Consider the following 22,497-nt stretch of genomic DNA (forward strand, 5'->3'; position numbering starts at 1 on the left):
AAATATATATATATATATATATATATATATATATATATATATATATATATATATATATATATATATATATATATAAAGGCGGTGGCCGAACTGGTAGCGTACTGGACCCACATTCGCCGCGTGATGGACGACGCGGGTTCGAATACTCACGCTACCACTCGGATTTTACAGTCACCGCCGAGTGGCTTAAAACTACCCACCTGCTGTCCTGAAGACCACCCATCACCCCGGACTCTAGAGAAGCCGTCCAAGCGAATCAAGAACGAGTTCCGGGGGCAGCATAAGCCAATGCAAGATGGCGCCACTATAAACACTCGCCTGCGCCAGAACGGGCTGGGCCGACCATCACGCCCCACCTGGAAGAAGCCTTGGGCCGACCATCAGGCCCCACCGGGAAGATTCCTACCGGCGCAATAGGCAACAACGTAAACAAAAAAAAAATATATATATATATATATATATATATATATATATATATATATATATATATATATATATATATATATATATATATATATATATATATATATATATATATATCTAACTCTCTCTCTCTCTCTCTCTCTCACTCTGTCTCTCTCTCTCTCTCTCTCTCTTTATATATATATATATATATATATATATATATATATATATAATATATATATATATATATATATATATATATATATATATATATATAAGGGTATATAAACTACATAATTTTGCGGCAGAGATATGTATTGGGGGAGCGAGGAGGCGTGACCACGCCACCCCCTTTAAAACACAATTGAACTGGCTGAAAATGGACAAGAAGATAATTTTTGATGTTGCCGTCACTGTATACGTATAAGATAAAATGTCAGATGTCTCCAGAGTGGTTCCTGCACTTGCCTTCCACAACTGAGGTGACACAGAGTAGGTACACAGCAGAACACCCTACATGTTCCCCGCACCAACACCCTGCATGAGGGACACGTCTTTTTCTTGTGTAGAGCCCAGGCTATGGAACGCTCTCCCACACCATGTAACACAATCAAATACTATACAAGTGTTCAGAAAAAGACTAAAGAACTTACTTAATAATGACAAATATCAACTAGGATTCTACTGATGCCACGCTCACGCTATTTTGATACTGATTTTTATATAGTTTAGTAAACTTTTAGTTCAAGTCTTACTTTGATATATATGTTATCTGTGATACCTGTAATGTACAGAAAAGCCTCTCTCTCTCTCTCTCTCTCTCTCTCTCTCTCTCTCTCTCTCTCTCTCTCTCTCTCTCTCTCTCTCTCTCTCTCTCTCTCTCTCTCTCTCTTTTAACCCCTTGACTGCAGATTTCCTACCAGAAGACCTCCTCAACCTACAGGAATGGAACAAAAAGTGGCTGCTACAATTCAATGAAGAAAAATGTTAAGTCCTGCACCTTGGGAGGGGATATCCAGCACACCAATACCACATGGGAAACACTCCACTATCCACCACAGAGGCAGAGAAGGGCCTGGGTCTATATGTTACCAAGCTACCAGTGAAAGCCAAATCCGTGCCTATCACAGTGGACGGGTTAACTTAATTTGTAGTACGCATCAAACTTTTGTTTTAGCAGACAGACGGGCGATTGAACCTGAACGAGAAACATGTGTCTCATTGTGTACTTTTCAAGGCTTGCAATGACACTTTACCTCGTGCATTATTTCAAAAGCCTATTACATACGTTCACTATATATTTATCATCACCAGTGGTGTGGGGCACGTTCCTCCCCACCTGAGTGCTGCCACTTTCAGCTGATGGGTGGACATTTCCCTCACTCTCTCTCGCTCTACATTTATATATATATATATATATATATATATATATATATATATATATATATATATATATATATATATATATATATATATATATATATATATATATATATATATAATGTGTTCTCGTGCAGTCAATGATAGAGGTAGCTCACAAAGGTACCAGAGCCTTCAAACTAATGCTAATTATGAACTTTACATTTGTGCCCGAAATCGTGCCAAATCTATTCTCCGACTAACCTAAAATTCTTTCATTAATAGAAAATGCCAAAACCTTGCTTTCTCTAACTCTTCCCGTGACTTCTGGCATCTAGCGTAAAACATCTCCTCCAACTTCACTTCTTTATCTTTCACTCCACTCCTCAGTCCTGACGGTAACACTGCCGTCTCATCTATCTCTAAGGCTGAACTCTTCTCTCAAACTTTTTCTAAAAACTTCACTCTGGACGATTCTGGGCATATTCCTCCTACTCATCCCCCCTCTGACTCCTTTATGCCTGTTATAAAGATTCTTCAAAATGATGTTTTCTATACCCTCTCTGGCCTCAATCCTCAGAAGGCTTATGGACCTGATGGAGTGCCTCCTATTGTCCTTAAAAACTGTGCCTTCGTGCTGTCACCCTGCCTGGTCAAACTCTTTCGCCTCTGCCTGTCAACATCTACCTTTCCTTCTTGCTGGAAGTATGCCTTCATACAGCCTGTACCTAAGAAGGGTGACCGCTCCAATCCCTCAAACTACCGTCCTATTGCTTTACTTTCTTGTCTATCTAAAGCTTTTGAATCAATCCTTAACCGGAAGATTCAAAAGCACCTTTCCACTTCTGACCTTCTATCTGATCGCCAGTATGGGTTCCGCAAGGGGCGTTCTACTGGTGATCTCCTAACCTCTTAACTGACTCTTGGTCATCCTCTCTTAGCCGTTTCAGTGAAACTTTTGCTATTGCGCTGGACATATCAAAAGCTTTTGATAGGGTCTGGCACAAATCTTTGCTTTCTAAACTACCCTCCTACGGTTTCTATCCTTCTCTCTGTACCTTTATCTCCAGTTTCCTTTCTGACCGTTCTATTTCTGCCGTGGTAGACGGTCACTGTTCTTCCCTAAATCTATTAACAGTGGTGTCCCACAGGGTTCTGTCCTATCTCCCACTCTTTTTCTGTTGTTCATTGATGATCTTCTTTCCAAAACGAACTGTCCTATCCATTCCTACGCCGATGACATTATACAACTTCTTTTAATAGAAGACCCACCCTTCAGGAACTTAACGACTCAAGGCTGGAGGCTGCAGAACGCTTAGCCTCAGACCTTACTATTATTTCCGATTGGGGCAAGAAGAACCTGGTGTCCTTCAACGCCTCAAAAACACAGTTTCTCCACCTATCCACTCGACACAATCTTCCAAACAACTATCCCCTATTCTTTGACAACACCAAGCTATCACCTTCCTCAACACTAAACATCCTCGGTCTATCCTTAACTCAAAATCTTAACTGGAAACTTCATATCTCATCTCTTACTAAATCAGCTTCCTCGAGGCTGGGCGTTCTGTACCGTCTCCGCCAGTTCTTCTCCCCTGCACAGTTGCTGTCCATATACATGGGCCTTGTCCGCCCTCGTATGGAGTATGCATCTCATGTGTGGGGGGGCTCCACTCACACAGCTCTTCTGGACAGAGTGGAGGCTAAGGCTCTTCGTCTCATCAGCTCTCCTCCTCATACTGATAGTCTTCTACCTCTTAAATTCCGCCGCAATGTTGCCTCTCTTTCTATCTTCTATCGATATTTCAACGCTGACTGCTCTTTTGAACTTGCTAACTGCATGCCTCCCCCCTCCCGCGGCCCCGCTGCACTCGACTTTCTACTCATGCTCATCCCTCTACTGTCCAAACCCCTTATGCAAGAGTTAACCAGCATCTTCACTCTTTCATCCCTCACGCTGGTAAATTCTGGAACAATCTTCCTTCATCTGTATTTCCTCCTGCCTACGACTTGAACTCTTTCAAGAGGAGGGTATCAGGACACCTCTCCTCCCGAAATTAACCTCTGATTTTGGACACTCCTTTAACCTCTGTTCGGGGGCAGTGAGTAGCAGGCCTTTTTTCTTTTTTTCTTTGCGCCCTTGAGCTGTCTCCTTAGCTGTAAAAAAAAAAAAAAAAAAAAAAAAAGTCCACAACTTGGGAAATGGCAGCACAAGCCGTGACAGCCCTTACTCTAACAGACGACGCCTTGTCGATACAAGGCAAGTGCTTTGTTTATGTTGTGGATGTGGATACGGGCAACCGACCTTGGCCGTATGTGACGCACACCTGGAAAAGTTGGAGTTAACGGTTGCCCTAGCTGCCTCCAACGCGGTGGGAGAAAAAGGACCAGTGTGACACCAGGTTACGGACAACCGACAATTCGCTCCTGGTTGGGCGTATGGGCGTTGCCTGTAACCCCAATGGTTGGAGGAAAACGGCCAGTGTGACACCGCCTTACGGCAGTGATCCCGCTGATTGGGTGAGCGCCAGCGATGATGTCATCGGACTCACAGCGAATCACAAGCGTGTTTCCAGAACTGTCAGCCAGTCATAAGGCAGCCGTCTTCAACTGCGGCTTCAAAACGACTTATTCTCTCTTCCCATTTCCTTTCTTTTTCCAAGGTACATATTTTGAGATAAAAAGGGAGGAAAGGCGGAAAAACATGTCAGCTTCACAGGTAAGAACAAATAAGTGCTTTTCCAGTGTTCTCAAGACACAGAGTTTTGCAATCCTCGAGTTTAGCGCTAAACCCTCGGAACAAAGCAAGCGCGAAACTCGGGAGGAACTAGTATTTTCTGGAGCACAACTTTAGCATAGCGATTCCACCACTCATCCCGTCTTGTGCGTTTCTTTTTTTACAGTGAGGGAGGCAGCTCAAGGGTGGAAATAAATAAATAAAAAAGCCTGCTCACCACTGCTCCTGTACAAGAAAGAGATGAGTGGCCAGAAGACAGGCTGAAAGGAAACAAGTGAACAGTTTATTTTCCCTACTCATAAACCCATGTCTTGGCCTACATTTTAGCTCCTTGTTAAGCAAACCCACGTCTTGGCCTACATTTTAGCTCCTTGTTAAGCAAACCCACGTCATGGCCTACATTTTAGCTCCTTGTTAAGCAAACCCACGTCATGGCCTACATTTTAGCTCCTTGTTAAGCAAACCCACGTCTTGGCCTACATTTTAGCTCCTTGTTAAGCAAACCCACGTCATGGCCTACATTTTAGCTCCTTGTTAAGCAAACCCACATCATGGCCTACATTTTAGCTCCTTGTTAAGCAAACCCACGTCTTGGCCTACATTTTAGCTCCTTGTTAAGCAAACCCACGTCTTGGCTTACATTTTAGCTCCTTGTTAAGCAAACCCACGTCTTGGCTTACATTTTAGCTCCTTGTTAAGCAAACCCACGTCTTGGCTTACATTTTAGCTCCTTGTTAAGCAAACCCATGTCCTGGCCTACATTTTAGCTCCTTGTTAAGCAAACCCACGTCTTGGCCTACATTTTAGCTCCTTGTTAAGCATCAGCATAACCTTGTGTCACTCATGTATTTTTTTTTTTTTACAAGAAGACGGCTCAAGGGCAACAAAAAGTGTAGAAAAAAAGCCCGCTACTCACCGCTCCCACAACAGATAAAAGTAAAGAGTGGCCAAAAGAGAGGTCAGTTTTGGGTGTCTTGCAAACTTCCTTACACACGAGCACAACAAAGGTACAGAACAAGACCGGGTGGAGTACTCACCGGCGCGGCAGCAGAGGCACCAGGAGGGTGTGGGTGTGGCCCTGACCACCAACTTGCCTGGAAAGAATGTGTCTTGTTGTTGATAACTACAATAAATGTAATTATGAATTTTAATGAACATAATTGCTTTGTGAAAGCACAGGAACACGACTGAGTCGACTATCTCATTATTAGGATACAAATTTGACCCCATGGTGATTGCAGTCCCTCCTCTGTTCCTCTGTGCTGGCTGCCTTAACTTGCCTGGGCTGAGTCATCTGTCAGGGTTGTCCACTTGTGACTTCCCCGTGACAACTCACCCTGGCCAAGGTGACACACTGAGCCGTGCCTTCACTTGGCACTGCCAAAGTTTATCACAAAAAAATGTACTCACAAAAGTAAAACAATAATCAACAAAAAAAGAATTTAAGAAAAAAAGTCATTTGAATAAAAAAAATATTTGAATAAAAAAATTGATTTAAATCAAATAAATCATTTTTTTATTAACAAGTGTTAATAGCACAAAAACTGTGCTAGATTGCCGTCGCATGACCCTCCAACACACCCCAACAATTTACATTATGCAACTAGGGGTCTAAAATGGAAAATGCTGAATAGTAAAGATGGCGCCACTATAAACACTTGCCTGCACCACAACGGGCTGGGGCCGACCATCAGGCCCTGCTATGAAGGCCTACCGGCGCCACAGGCCAAGACGGAAAAAAAAAAGAAAAAAAACTATAATGCCATGTTGTAGGGTTCATCAGGGCTAACAAATGTTATTATACAATGTCATGTCTACAATGCTTGGGTAGGCCAGGAAAACAACTTGAAGAGAACAACAAGAAGATGGACAATCTGTATATAAAAATCATGATTTTTCTACCCTGGAAGTGTGTGCTGATGACTGGAAACTGACTCAATGCACTTACTAAAGCTTATAAGTGTGTTTTGGAAGCCTACTAGTGTTTGTATAAAGCTGAACACTAACTTAGCATACTTATTATTCCGGTGACAGCGACGGGCCAAATTTGTGGCTTTACCACGCACCAGCGACGGGCCAAATTTGTGGCTTTACCACGTACCAGCGACTGGCCAAATTTGTGGCTTTACCACGTACCAGCGACGGGCCAAATTTGTGGCTTTACCACGTACCAGCGACGGGCCAAATTTGTGGCTTTACCACGTACCAGCGACGGGCCAAATTTGTGGCTTTACCACGTACCAGCGACGGGCCAAATTTGTGGCTTTACCACGTACCAGCGACGGGCCAAATTTGTGGCTTTACCACGTACCAGCGAAGGGCCAAATTTGTGGCTTTACCACGTACCAGCGACGGGCCAAATTTGTGGCTTTGCCACGTACCAGCGAAGGGCCAAATTTGTGGCTCTACCACGTACCAGCGACGGGCCAATCTTTTGCCATAATATAAACTCCTCAAAATAGATGATGCATAAACTGATCACAAATGCGTTGATATGTATTATGAAATGGTTTGCGTGAGTGATGATTTTTTCTCATTGATTCCCTTAGAGGGGCCTTTAAGAAACATGATCCCCCCCCAGCTGCCGGGTTAAGGCCTGTAACTGTGTATTGGTGACTGAACACTGACTTAGCAAACTTATTAAAACCTATTAGTATGTGTTTGAGGCCCAAGTGTGTATTAATGACTGAAAACAGATTTAATACACTTTTTAAGGTGTATGTGTGTGTGTTTGAAGAGTGTAAGTGTGTGTTTATGGCTGAACACTGACTGCACACTTATTAAAGCCTATTAGTATGCGTTTGAGGTCTGGAAGTGTATATTTAAGGCTGGAAACTGGCATAACACACTTTTTAAGGCATGTAAGTGTGTGTTTGATGCCTGGAAGTGTGTGTTTATGGCTGAGCACTGACTGCACACTTACTGAAGCCTGTAAGTGTGTGTTTGAGGCCAGAAAGTGTGTATATATGACTGAAAAGACTTAACACACTTTTTAAGGCATGTAAGTGTGTGATTGATGCCTGGAAGTGTGTGTTTATGGCTGAGCACTGACTGCACACTTACTGAAGCCTGTAAGTGTGTTTGAGGCCAGAAAGTGTGTATATATGACTGAAAAGACTTAACACACTTTTTAAGGCATGTAAGTGTGTGTTTAAGGAATGTAAGTGTGTGTTTATAGCTTGACACTAATTTTGCACACTTATTGAAGCCTGTGAGTGTGTGTTCGAGGCCAGGAAGTGTGTGTTTAACCCGGTAGCAGCGACGGACCAAATTTGTGGCTTTACCGTGTAGCAGCGACGGGCCAAATTTGTGCCTTGATATAAACTCCCTAAAATAGATGATACATAATCTGATCACAAATGCTTTGATAAATGTTATGAAACTGGTTGTGTGTAGGGTGATTTTTTTCTCATTTTTCTCGCTTAGAGGGACCATTAAGAAACATGATCCCCGCTGCTACCGGGTTAAGGCTGACAGGCTCTCCCTTCCGTTACTAACACACCCAGGTCTGCCGCATCACCCTCCCCCAACCCTACTCTTCCACTTTCCCCGGTCCCTGCTTCCTTTTCCTCCCTTTGCTCATTGCCTCCCGCTCCACCTCCCTCCTCCACTTCTTCACTCTCTCCCATTTCTTCTCCTCCATCATCACCATCTTCGCCGAGCTCTTTACTTCCACATCCACCGCGTCACAGCCACACTTCCCTCCCACTATTAACAATTAATTTCCGTAGTATTAAAAACAAAATAGCCCAATTACACCATCCAATCACTACACATAACTAGGGATTGTCGTTTTGGACCTTTTTCTTTGTCCTGGGATTCCGGGATAAAATTAGCTCTAATCCCGGGAATTCCCGGGATTTTCAATTGTCTAAAATTGCACATTATACCGAGTCTCCCTTTCAGGTTTTTGATGTGCTTAACATTAATAGATATGCAGAAATATTACTGAAGATTGAGTGTCTTACTAATTCCACTTCATGTTTAATTCCAGACTTCCAGCAAACACTTTGTTCCTCAACAAAGTAAAAGGAACAAGAATAAGAGCTAACTGCTTCCTTTACTGCTTTATTTTTGTTCTGCTTCCGAATTCCAATGCGAGTGACAATGTAAATTATAGTTCATTATCGATGATAAAAAAAATACATTTGTTTCCATTTATACTCAGTGAAATGAAGAGAGTACTTAATGACAGAAAATGTAGTAAACATTCTTTATTTATAACATGAATTAAATGTTATTATTTACTATGTTATTATCTATCTTAAAATATGTTATTTTTCTTTATCTTTTTGGCATGTGATTACCCAAAGATGATTGTTAGACATTTGTAACATTTCATGTCCAAAATAAAAAAAAACATTATGTACCATCGTAGCAACCAGTAGCTAAAGCGTTGGGAACTATGGCAACAGCCATCAGCTGTGGGGGCAGGCGAACAGGCAGGCAGACAGTTTGCTGTCAACCGTCACTGGTCGGTCACTCACGCGAGGAGGGAAAGTGTGATGCTTTTCTTGTAATTTTGTTAAGTTGTCACGCTCATCTCAATGTCGTATACATACAGCAACGTGGAATATGCAGACATGGTGTTCATTATACGAGCTCTGCTACGGGTAACGGGAGTGCCGTGGCTGCTTTATAATACTCAAGACAATACCTAAACAGTAAGTCCTTCATTCAGACACACAAAACATTCCTCACAGGACACCCTGTATAATATAAATATAAATAGAACCACAAGTCCACAATCATCCTGCAATCAAATTTGCCCCTATTTTTGTACTTAATTTCATCCCGGGAATTGTCGGGATGTGCAAAAATATCACGGGATTACTAAACCTTGAAAATTGTCCGGGATCCCGGGAAACAAACCTTACACATAACCCTGACATAATAGTATAGGGACTGAGATTTGGTTAACTCCTGATGTTGACAGTAGTGAGCTTTTCCCTCCCCCCTTTAGCATGACAGTATTCCGTAAAGACCCGACAGACCTCGGCAAAGGTGGCGGTGTTATCATTGCCACCAAGCCTGGTCTTAGTGTTAAGCATAGGCCTGACCTTGACACAGACTGCGAAATCACCTGGGTCCAGTTACAAACCTTCAACTGTGAATCTCTTCTTATTGCTGCTTTTTACAGACCGCCGTCTACTAATGCAGACTATTTACACAATCTTCAAATTTCTCTTTCACGCATACAGGCAGACAAACGTGTCTGGATCACAGGTGACTTCAACCTCCCTGACACTGACTGGACTGCAATATCCCCATTTGACCCTCCCGATGCTGACGCCCCAAGCCCATTATTCCCCCACAAACAGACGCCAACTACACGACACATTCGTTGACATCATAAATACATTTTCACTCTCACAAGCAGTACTCCAGCCAACACAAACACACACTGTAACGCGCCCTGCCGGCCACGGTGGCCCTTTGACCACAGCACACACACTTGACCTTTTTCTCACCAACAACATTCTTAACACAACAAACACTCAGGTTGTTCCAGGACTTAGTGACCACGACATACTCATCGTTGACGCTGACCATCAACCGATTAGACACAAACAGAGACCCAGACAGATATTCCTTTATTCAAGGGCTGACTTAGACATGATCAAACAAGACCTAACTGCCTCCAGCACTGACTTTTTTGCGACTGACCCAAACACAAGACTTCCTTCCACCGACTGGAACAACCTGAAACACACCATACACGCCTCAATGAACAGACACATACCACAAAAAACACTTTCTAGCAGGTACACACTCCCCTGGTTTTCTGGGGATCTACGCAGACAACATCGCAAGAAACAAAAACTGTACAGACGCATGCATACATACAACACAAGAGATAATTGGACCGCCTACAAAAACCACCAAAAGACATTTGCCAAAAACATAAGATTAGCGGAACCCAAACACATTGCAACTTACCTCGCAGACAACGTAAGAAATAACAACAGAAACTTTTTCAGGTTCTTTAAGATGCGCAAACATGACACTAACACGATTACATCACTTAAAGACAACACTAACACATTAGTAACCAGCCCGCAACACAAAGCACAAATACTCAACACACAGTTCCAATCGGTGTACACACAAGAGCACAACCTGACACCAAACATGCCACACAGCCCCTTCCCCCCCATAGCCCCCCTTGACATCACGACTGACGGAATACATAAATTACTGGAAGGACTTGACACAACTAAATCCACTGGCCCCGACAACATTCCCGCCTTCATCCTTAAATCCTTTGCCCCCATCCTTGCCCCCATCCTTCAGGCCATATTCGCCCAGTCCCTATCATCCACCTCATTACCCTCTGACTGGCTTTTGGCAAACATTAATCCTTTATTCAAGACAGGTGACAGGACTGACCCTGCCAATTATCGCCCCATCTCACTAACATCGATTCCATGTAAAATTTTCGAACACACAATACACAAACACATAATGAATCACCTTGATGCAAGCAACATCCTTACTGACTCACAACACGGCTTTCGACCCAAACGCTCATGTGAATCGCAACTCATTACTACATATCACGACATCACGAGGCTACTTGACCGACGTGACATTAAACAAGTTGACACTATTATTTTAGATTTTGCCAAAGCCTTCGACAAAGTCCCGCACAAAAGACTGACATTAAAATTAAAATACTATGGTATTTCGGGACCTATTCTTCACTGGATCACTGCATTTCTTACTAACCGGAATCAACGTGTTCTTCTTGATGGATCTTCATCTGACACTGTCCCTGTTTCTTCAGGTGTGCCACAAGGCACAGTTCTAGGCCCCTTCTTTCCACCTGTACATTAACGATCTTCCACTGTCAACGCCTAACTCTTCCACTAGACTATTTGCCGACGATAGTTTACTGTTTAGAGCAGTAAAGACTACTGATGACTGCAGACTACTACAAAACGACTTGGACGCCCTGGAGCGGTGGGAACGCACCTGGCAGATGCACTTCCGACCAGACAAATGCAAACTATTAAGATTCACCAGAGCGCACAACCCCATCCATCACACCTACACTCTCCACAATTCAAATTTAGAATCAGTTCACACACACAAGTACCTTGGCATCCATCTCTCAACTAACTTGAAATTCAACACCCACATAGACCATATCAGTACCACAGCCAACAGAACACTGGGGGGGGAGGAATTTGCATAACTGCACACCTGACATTAAACACATAGCTTATGACACACTTGTGAGACCAACACTGGAATACTGCTCCACGGTGTGGGATCCTCACACACACAGAAACATTGATAGGCTAGAACAAATCAACACCAAGGCGGCTAGGTTCATTACAAACAATTACACTTGAGCGCCTGGCATCACAACACGGATCAAACAACAGATAAACATGGACCCTCTTCACATACGCAGACAAGCACACAGACTTACACTTATGTACAAGATCACAAACACTCACACTGACATTGACCCACACACATACCTACACAAGGCAAACAGTCAACGTACTCGTAACACACACACCCAAAAATACCAAACATATCACACTAACACTGACGCATACAAGCACTCATACTTTCCATGCACCATACATGACTGGAACAGCCTCCCTCAACAGATTTTAGACTGCGGTACAATAGACTCATTCAGAAAGCAAATACACACTCACTTGTCACCACAACACACCAACACTAACAATTACACTTGATTCACACGGTTTTGATTTTGTTTTCTCTTTCAGGCTGACTGAGTAAGTTTACATGGTTTCAGTTTGTGTTCTCTTTCAGGCTGACTGAGTAATTGAGTTTTTGCATGTGGTATCCATTATAGCAAAGATGGTTAGGAAGTATGTAAAAAAGGACTTTAAGCTCTCTGACCCAGTTGAGCAAGTAATTGAAGATGTGAAGGGAGGCATGACAGCAAACAATTAGAGTGACTCCCAGCTCTGGAAGGCAGAATATAACTGTATTAGCAATTATCTGTGCTGATGGCTCTGCTTTGACTCCCTGCATTGTTTTTAGGCTAAAACGGCTCATACAGCAGTGGATTGGGGATTCAGGAACAACCCCAAATCAAACTATTTACTCTGTAAATAAATAATAATAATAATAATAATAATAATAAACATTATTTCATGAAGTACCAGGCAGCCCTAGAGCTGAAAATATACATCAATGGAAGATTAAATGAGATGAATGAGACAAATGAACAAAGTAGTATGATTGAAAATAAAAAGGAAAAATAGAAATAACAATAATAGCAATAATCATAGTAAAGATAATAATAATAATAAAATAATCACGATAATAATAATGATAATAATAATAGTAATCATAAGCATTTCACAAGTTTTTTGTCAAATTTATAGAACTGACAAAGGACAAAACGCCGATTCTCATGATTCTTGACGGTCACGTTAGCCACACAGATCTTGAAACCATCAAGCTGGCAAAAGATGAGCATATCAGTATTGTTCTCCTGCCTCCTCACTACACTGATGTGCTACAGCCCTTAGCCAAAGTGTGTTCTGCACCTCTGAAGACCTATTATGACCAGGCACTCGCATTGTATGAGCATACATCACGTGAGCCAGTCTCTAGAGCGAAATATGTTCAACTCCTTACCTCTGTGTGAAACAAAGGTTTGTCTGAATAGAATGTACGCAAAAGTTTTTCTTCTACTGGAGTCTTCCCAATTGACAGGACCAAATTTGATGAATCACGACTCAGTAGGTCAAAGGTGGAAGCATACAATCAAAGATCCGTGCCGGCAGCCCTGAGAATGAGGAGGGCATTCCTATTGTACCAGCTGCTCAGGAAGAGGACACAGAGATGGCCATCATGCCCATTAATCCAAAGCCAAGTGTCAGTAGACCCCTCATGAGGACAAGTACACCTTTGGCCACTGTAACAAATCCCTCCCCTTGTTCATCCAAAAAGTCTGATTAAACAGTTTCATCTGAAGATCCTCCAAAAGTGTTTCAGCATAGTCATTCATTCTGTCTGCACCTTCACAGTCTTCAAGAACTTGCAGAGGCACTTGGCGAAGTTATACAGACCAACAAGTCCATGGAAAAAATCTTATCTGACCGACAACGTCCCCATCAGGCCAAGAAACCTGGTGCTCGCAGAGTGTTAGGAGAAGGAGCCACAGTTCTAACACATGAGGAAGTCATAAGCAGCATTGAGGAAAGAGAGAAGGCACAGAAGGAAAAAGAAGATCAGAAGAAACAGAAAGCAGAGAAGCAGATAAGAAGAAACAGGGAAAAAAAGAAGGCCACAGTTCAGAAAAGGGGCAGAAAGAATGCTGCTGCTGATTATAATGATTCATCAAGCATATCAGGTGGGAGCTATTGTTCAGTAGATTCTCGTGGCTCATCTCTGGATGTGAGCTTGGACGGGATCTCGCCAGTGAGTGACAATGAAGATGGAGATGAGGCTCCTAGAGAGACAGAGGTAGAAAGGTCAAAATCCACTGAAGACAGAGATGTAGCAACATCAGTGAAAATTGATGATGATTCCATAAATAAATATTTTGCTGTGATTTATACTGAACAAAACAAACAATAGCTATTACTGGAGAAAAGTAACGAAAGTTTTCAGTGATAATGAAGAATTGCCAGTAAACAAAGTTGAAATTAAGTTTCTACATTGCAAGACCCTCTCCTCCATGCCAGAAAGATAACATGGCAGTGGCCACCAGTGGAGGATAAACACATGATAGACACTGAGTACATCTTCATGGGGCCTGGTTCCCCTAACTTGTTGAAGAATGCTGCCGACAAATTTGACGATGTAAAGACAAATGAACTCATGAAGAAGGTGTAGATATGACGTAAGAAAATTGAATCTGTATAGCATTAGTGTTTACTGCTGAATCATGTTTATTGATGTATGACTGCTGAATGATGCTTACTGCTGAATGATGCTTACTGCTCAATGATGCTGACTGCTGAATGATGCTTACTGCTCAATGATGCTTACTGGTGAATGATGTTTACTGCTGAATGATGCTTACTGCTGAATGATGTTTACTGCTGAATGATGCTTACTGCTGAATGATGCTTACTGCTGAATGATGCTTACTGCTGAATGATGCTTACTGCTGAATGATGCTTACTGCTTAATGATGCTTACTGCTGAATGATACTTACTGCTCAATGATGCTTACTGCTCAATGATGCTTACTGCTCAATGATGATTACTGCTGAATGATGCTTACTGCTGAATGATGCTTACTGCTCAATGATGCTGACTGTTGAATGATGCTTACTGCTCAATGATGCTTACTGCTGAATGATGTTTACTGCTGAATGATGTTTACTGCTGAATGATGCTTACTGCTGAATGATGTTTACTGCTGAATGATGTTTACTGCTGAATGATGCTTACTGCTGAATGATGTTTACTGGTGAATGATGCTTACTGCTGAATGATGCTTACTGCTGAATGATGCTTACTGGTGAATGATGTTTACTGGTGAATGATGCTTACTGGTGAATGATGCTTACTGCTGAATGATGCTTACTGCTGAATGATGCTTACTGGTGAATGATGCTTACTGCTGAATGATGCTTACTGGTGAATGATGCTTCCTGGTGAATGATGCTTACTGGTGAATGATGTTTACTGCTGAATGATGCTTACTGCTGAATGATGTTTACTGCTGAATGACGCTTACTGCTGAATGATGTTTACTGCTGAATGATGTTTACTGCTGAATCATGCTTACTGCTGAATGATGTTTACTGCTGAATGATGTTTACTGCTGAATGATGTTTACTGCTGAATGATGTTTACTGCTGGATGATGTTTACTGCTGAATGATGTTTACTGCCAAATGATGTTTACTGCTGAATGATGTTTACTGCCGAATGATGTTTACTGCTGAATGATGTTTACTGCTGAATGATGTTTACTGCCGAATGATGTTTACTGCTGAATGATCCTTACTGCTGAATGATGTTTACTGCTGAATGATGCTTACCGCTGAATCATGCTTACTGCTGAATGATGCTTATTGCTGAATAATGCATACACTGCTGAATGCTGTTTACTGCTGATTGATGCTTTCTGCTGATATTCGTGTACTTTTCATTGACTTGATAAAAAAAAGAATGAAGGAAACTTTTTGTTAGTATAAGTTTGATTAGTTATAAAAGGTCACCTTTATATTTATGTATGTCACAACAGGCCTAGCTATTTTCTAGAATGCATTTAAGGAGTGGAAAAGTTTTCCCCCTTATAGGGAAATATCTTCCCCAGAGTTTGGGGCATAAATTTTTACAATTTGGGGCAATAAGTTTGCATGGAAGTGTATTACCCAGTGTGGGCAAACTTCTTCCCCAAAAATACGGGTAAAAATTTTTCCCTATTTTCTTTATATAACTTTCTCTGTTATGAATTAGATGAAATATTATGTTATCATGGAGTGTAGAAGATGTCTAAGTATCACACTGATGTATCCAAAACTTTCTGAATAAAATATCATGTACAGCAGATCTCTCTTTTAATTGAGCAAATTTCTTCCCCCAGTCGACTCTACTCTCCTCCCTCACAACCGTATTCAATATATCCTTGCGACAAGGCATCGTCCCTTCGGATTGGAAAAAGGCTAACGTGACACCGATTTTTAAGAAAGGAAACAAAAAATACCAGGTAACTACCGACCCATTAGTCTAACTTCAATTGTAGGTAAGCTACTTGAGAGCATAATTAGAGATAAAATTGTGAGTTACCTCGAAAGCCACTCATTAATTGGGGATTCACAACATGGCTTCCGTAACAAAAGATCCTGCCTGTCAAACCTATTGACCTTTTATAACGACCTCTTCTCAGTTTATGACGTAACCAAATCATTGGACGTAGTCTATCTTGATTTCCAGAAAGCGTTTGATAAAGTCCCACATCATAAATTACTTTATAAATTAAAGCAAATAGGCATTGACGGTCAAGTAAACCAATGGATCGCGAATTGGTTGAGCAACAGACAACAAAGAGTTGTGATTGACGGATTTAACTCAGAGTGGGTGCCGGTCACTAGTGGCGTCCTCAGGGCTCGGTTCTTGGCCCAGTGCTCTTCATTATTTACATCAACGATGTGGATGTTGGACTCAATAATTGCATTAGTAAATTTGCAGACGACACAATGATTGGTAACTCGGTTCTCACTGACGAAGACAGGCAAAGCCTCCAAGAGAATTTGCACAAAATTTCAGCTTGGTCAGATAAATGGGAGATGCAATTTAATGTAGACAAGTGCCAGGTACTGCAAGTTGGAACAAAAAATAAGAAGTTCGATTACGAAATGCGCGGCGTAAAACTCACAAGCATTCAATGCTTTAAGGACCTGGGGGTCAAAATTGCGTCAAACCTCAAATTCTCACATCAATACATCGATGCAGCAAATAAAGCGAAATGAATGTTGGGCTTCATTAAAAGAAACTTTTTATTCAAGAATAAAGATGTAATACTTCCTCTCTACAATAGTTTAGTCAGACCCCACTTGGAATATGCGGTACGGTTTTGGTCTCCCCACCATGCAAAGGACATTGCTAAATTAGAAGGTGTTCAGCGTCGGGCAACAAAATTATCCCTTCCTTGTGCAACAAATCCTACGAAGAAAGGCTTTCCATCCTTAACATGTTCTCTTGAGAAACGTCGCCTCCGAGGAAAACTGATCGAATGTTTTAAAATACTTAATGGTTTCACGAATTTAGACAGAACAAAATTGTTTATGATTGATGACACTTTGCGAATGAGGAACAATGGCGTAAAACTCAAACGTAGACAAGTAAATTCAGACTGCACCAAATATTTCTTCACCAACGTTGTAGTGCGAGAATGGAAAAGTCTCCCACCGTCAGTGGCCCAGTGTAACACGATTGACTCCTTTAAAAACAAGCTCAACCGTCACTTCCTTGAACTTAATATTAACTAGAGTAGAAAAGCAATGTTTTGGAGCCATCTGATTAATGTAGAATCACTTAGGTTTAAGGACAGATCACCTAGTCTGGACCATGGGGTTTGTGTGGTCTGATTTTCTATGTAATTCTATGTAATTATCTCTCTCTCTCTCTCTCTCTCTCTCTCTCTCTCTCTCTCTCTCTCTCTCTCTCTCTCTCTCTCTCTTATCCATCATAATCTCATCATCCCTCTCCCTTGCCTATAATCTCTCTCTCCCTCTGCTGAGAGAAGGTCGTGACCTCACCCCGCTGCGCCCCACAACATCGCTTGCCCTGTGTTTTAGTCGTGCTCTTGGGCGTGTGTTCTCGCTTGTGGACCTTGTGTGTTGCCTGTGATTTCCCGACACGTGTTTGGTGTGTGTTCGCTTGTGGTTTCTGCCTGTGGTTGCCTCTGTGATTTGTGTTTCCGGTGTTTTTGCGTGTGATCTGGCTGTTTCCGGGTGTTCTGCGTGGGTTTCAGAGTGATTCAAGTGTGTTGTGTTTCCGGTGTTTTTGCGTGTGATCTGGCTGTTTCCGGGTGTTCTGCGTGGGTTTCAGAGTGATTCAAGTGTGTTGTGTTTCCGGTGTTTTTGCGTGTGATCTGGCTGTTTCCGGGTGTTCTGCGTGGGTTTCAGAGTGATTCAAGTGTGTTGTGTTTCCGGTGTTTTTGCGTGTGATTTGGCTGCTTCTAAGTGTACTGCGTGCGTTTCAGAGCGTTTTGAGTGTGCTGTTTTGTTTCCGGTGTTTTTGCGTGTGATTTGGCTGTTTTCGAGTGTTCTGCGTTTCGAGTGTGTTGTGTTTCCAGTGCTTTTACGTGTGATTTGGATGTTTATAGTGCTCTGCGTGGGTTTCAGAGTGTTTTGAGTGTGCTGTTGTACTTCCGGTGTTTTTGCGAGTGACTTGAGGGTGTTTAGTCGTGCTTGTGCTTGGGTTTCTGAGTGTTTCGTGTGTCCCGAGTGTGACTTTGTGTTCCCGAGTGTCTCACGCGTGATTTGGGTGTGTCGACAACCCACCCTTTGAATTCCATGAGGATTCAATCTGCTCCTCCTCATTACACCCTCTTTAAATCCCCTAGAGGATTAACACTTCCTACACCCCTTTCCCTCACCTCACCTGAGCCCCCCCCCCACCCTCGCTCACCTCACATCCCTTTTGCTCCTCCTCATCCCCTAGAGGATTAGCCCTTCCTACTCCTCCCTCACCTCCACATATTTCTAAGCCCTCCCCCCCTCACTCACCTTACCTCACATCCTATTTACCCATCCCTTCACCCACCTTACCTCGCCTCTTTCTTAACCTTTCTTGTTCTCACACACCTCACTCACCTCACATCCCTTCCTACTCCTCTCTCCCACTTACCTCCTTTCCCAAACTCCCTCTCACTCACCTCACCTATTTCCTAACCCTCCTTGATCTCACACACCTCACTCACCGCCTCCCTTTCCCCCTCTTTACTCACCTCACATCCCTTCCTACTCCTCCTCTCTCCCACCTCACCTATTTCCTAACCCTCCTTGATCTCACACACCTCACTCATCGCCTCTCTTTCCCCCTCTTTACTCACCTCACATCTCTTCCTACTCCTCCTCTCTCCCACCTCACCTATTTCCTAACCCTCCTTGATCTCACACACCTCACTCACCGCCTCCCTTTCCCCCTCTTTACTCACCTCACATCCCTTCCTACTCCTCCTCTCTCCCACCTCACCTATTTCCTAACCCTCCTTGATCTCACACACCTCTTTTCCCTCTTTACTCACCTCACATCCCTTCCTACTCCTCCTCTCTCTCACTTTTCCTCCATTACTAAACTACCTCTCACACACCTCACCCCCTTTCCTAATCCCCTTCACTCTGTGTTTTTATCTCTTTCATTTCAGCTAAGATGGCGCCTAAGAAGTGCAGTACTTGTAACGGTAGCTTCTCAGCTCACTTTTTTACAGGGCGTTCTGCTGTCTGTCGACTGTGTCTCTCCAGGCAGCATCTCGAGACAAGCCTGCAGGAGCAGGAAGAGAAGATGGAAGAAGGCCAGAATAAAATAATAGAGCTTTCTCTCACCAGGCAGCATCTCAAGAAGAGAAGATGGAAGCAGGTCAGAATAAAATAATAGAGCTTTCTCGCACTGTTGCCTTCTTGCAGGAATTCATCCAGGCTAACGTTGCTGTAGTGCCAAACCCTTCTCCAACCGCCCCCTTGCCCTCAGCGGTACCGTCGACACCAGCGGACAACACCACGCTACGGGAGGATGCTAGTGGCACCGACCATGATGGCTTCACCGTCGTGAATGGAGGAGCCAAACCAGCCAGACAAGCGATTTATCCTGTTCATTGCTTCAACAGGTTTGCCATTCTGGAGGAGGAGGACGAGCAGGAGAGCACCTTCCTGGTGGGTGACTCCATGATTCGCCAGCAGGTCGTTGAGTTCTGCGGCAGAGTTCCTCGTCGAAGACAGAACTATTGCTATCCTGGTGCTGGGATCGACGACATAACTGCTGCTCTTAAGGAGATCTCCCCCAAGGCTACTAATGATTCACTGTTTGTTATTCACACAGGTACGAACGACGTCACCACGACCCGGTCTGAGGAACTCCTGGAGAAGTACCGTAGGCTCATCCAGCAGTATAAGACTAAATCCCCTAACATTTTCATTTCAGGAGTTCTACCACGGACTTGGGCGGAGAGCGACTTTTTCAGTAAGGCCTTCAGCCTAAACAACCGCTTACAGACTCTTTGTAGGGAGCTTGACGTGGAGTTCCTAAACGCATGGGACAATTTCTATGGACAAAATGAGCTCTTCCACAGGGACGGATTGCACCTTTCTCCCATCGGGGCAGCCAGACTCGGAAGGCTCCTCAACGAAGCAGTGTCATCCGAGCAAAAACGAGTCACGGCCACGTCCCTCCACCCCACCCGTGTAAATAGACGCCGTGCATCGCAACAAACCCGTAACCGTGATCCCGCAAGTACCACCACCTCTATTACTAAGCCTCTAGATAACTTAAAAATCCTTAGTGTCAATGCGCGTAGCCTAAGAAACAAATTTGATGAGCTGAGATGTCTTGCTTTAACAGAAAATTTTGACATAATTGCTATAACCGAAACATTTATCGACACCACAAATATTGATTTAAGTTCCGAATACAACATAGATGGCTACAGACTCTTCAACAAAGATCGTGTAAACCGTAGAGGCGGTGGCGTCGCCCTTTATGTCAAAAGCTATTTGCAACCCACTGACAAAACACCGGGAAACAGTAACGTTGAACATTTGTGCGTGCGAGTAAACATTGCAAAAGTCAACTTAAATATATCTGTCACCTACAGACCTCCCGGGCAATCACTCGATGACGACCTTGATATGTACAGCGTCTTAAGGCAGTCACTTAATAACAGCGACTCACTGATATTAGGAGACTTTAACCTCCCCCCTATCGACTGGGCGACACTGTCAGGTACAGAAGGCGAGTCACATAGAATGATCGAATTTCTAGAAGAAAATTATCTAAGCCAAATGGTTTCTGAGCCAACTCGACAAAATAATATACTCGACCTTGTTATAACGACCCAAGATAACCTAATCAGTAGTGTCACGGTAGGAGAACACCTCGGTTCTTGCGATCATAAATTAGTGCGCGTCGACATTAAAGCTCAATCATCAGTGACTGAAAATAAAGTAAAGGTGCCCAATTTCAAAAGAGCTAACTTCGTAGAAACCCGACAAAAACTAACAGAAATACAACTATCAGATGACGGCAACGTAGAGGAAGCCTGGCTAAGCCTTAAAAATCACTTACTCACTCAGCAGAACACATTCGTCCCTTGTGCGAGAAGCGAATTAACACTAATAAAAACCCACCGTGGTTTAATAGCGAAATTAAACAATCAGTCAATGAGAGAAAATTGTTTTACAGGTTAAAGAAAGAACAAAGCACGCCCGAAAACATTAGACTTTATAATGATGCCAGGCGACGAGTAAAAAGACTAGTAGGTCAGGCAAAGCGTAGATACGAAGAAAATATTGCAGCCAACTGTAAAAATAATCCGAAATCTTTCTTCAGTTACATAAACAACAGAAAGGCGATCAAAAGTGGTATTGGACCTTTAACAAACAGCGACGGTGCACTAGTGACTGACAGCCAACACATTGCAAACCTCTTAAACAATTACTTTTCCTCGGTGTTTAATACTAACAGTCTTTCTCTCGCTACCACCAACACCAGTACTATTGTAAATCTCGAGCATGCATTGCCTAATTTTGAAATAACAACCGATGAAGTCCTTAAAGCTCTCCATTCACTTAAAACAAATAAAAGTCCTGGACCTGACAAAGTATATCCAACTCTGCTGAAAGAAACAAAGAGTGAAATACTCTCCTCCCTCACAACCGTATTCAATATGTCCTTGCGACAAGGCATCGTCCCTTCAGATTGGAAAAAGGCTAACGTGACACCGATTTTCAAGAAAGGAGACAAAAAAGTACCAGGTAATTACAGGCCCATTAGTCTAACTTCGGTTGTAGGTAAGCTACTTGAGGGCATAATTAGAGACAAAATTGTGAATTACCTTGAAAGCCACTCATTGATTGGGGACTCACAACATGGCTTCCGAAACAAAAGATCCTGCCTATCAAACCTATTAACCTTTTATAACGACCTCTTCACTGTTTATGACGTAACCAAATCACTGGACATAGTCTATCTTGATTTCCAGAAAGCGTTTGATAAAGTCCCGCATCATAAATTACTTTACAAATTAAAGCAAATAGGTATTGACGGTCAAGTAAACCAATGGATCGCGAATTGGTTGAGCAACAGACAACAAAGAGTAGTGATTGACGGATTTAACTCAGAGTGGGCGCCTGTCACTAGTGGCGTCCCTCAGGGCTCGGTCCTTGGCCCAGTGCTCTTCATTATTTACATCAACGACGTGGATGTTGGACTCAATAGCCGCATTAGTAAATTTGCAGACGACACAAAGATTGGCAACTCGGTTCTCACTGACGAAGACAGGCAAAGCCTTCAAGAGGATTTGCACAAAATTTCAGCTTG

At 42.8% G+C, this 22,497-nt stretch overlaps 1 long non-coding RNA gene across 1 annotated transcript in view; it reads right to left on the bottom strand.

Annotated features, from left to right (window-relative positions):
* LOC126994510 (uncharacterized) overlaps window positions 1-5,598 on the bottom strand; it is a 75,601-nt gene extending 70,003 nt beyond the window's left edge. Inside the window, exon 1 of the long non-coding RNA XR_007749231.1 lies at window positions 5,539-5,598. This is a non-coding gene — a long non-coding RNA (uncharacterized LOC126994510). The remainder of the gene's footprint in view (window positions 1-5,538) is intronic.
* Window positions 5,599-22,497: the final 16,899 nt, after the last annotated feature.

Source organism: Eriocheir sinensis, unplaced genomic scaffold (genome assembly GCF_024679095.1).
Source record: "Eriocheir sinensis breed Jianghai 21 unplaced genomic scaffold, ASM2467909v1 Scaffold81, whole genome shotgun sequence".
NCBI classification, from domain to species: Eukaryota; Metazoa; Arthropoda; class Malacostraca; order Decapoda; family Varunidae; genus Eriocheir; species Eriocheir sinensis.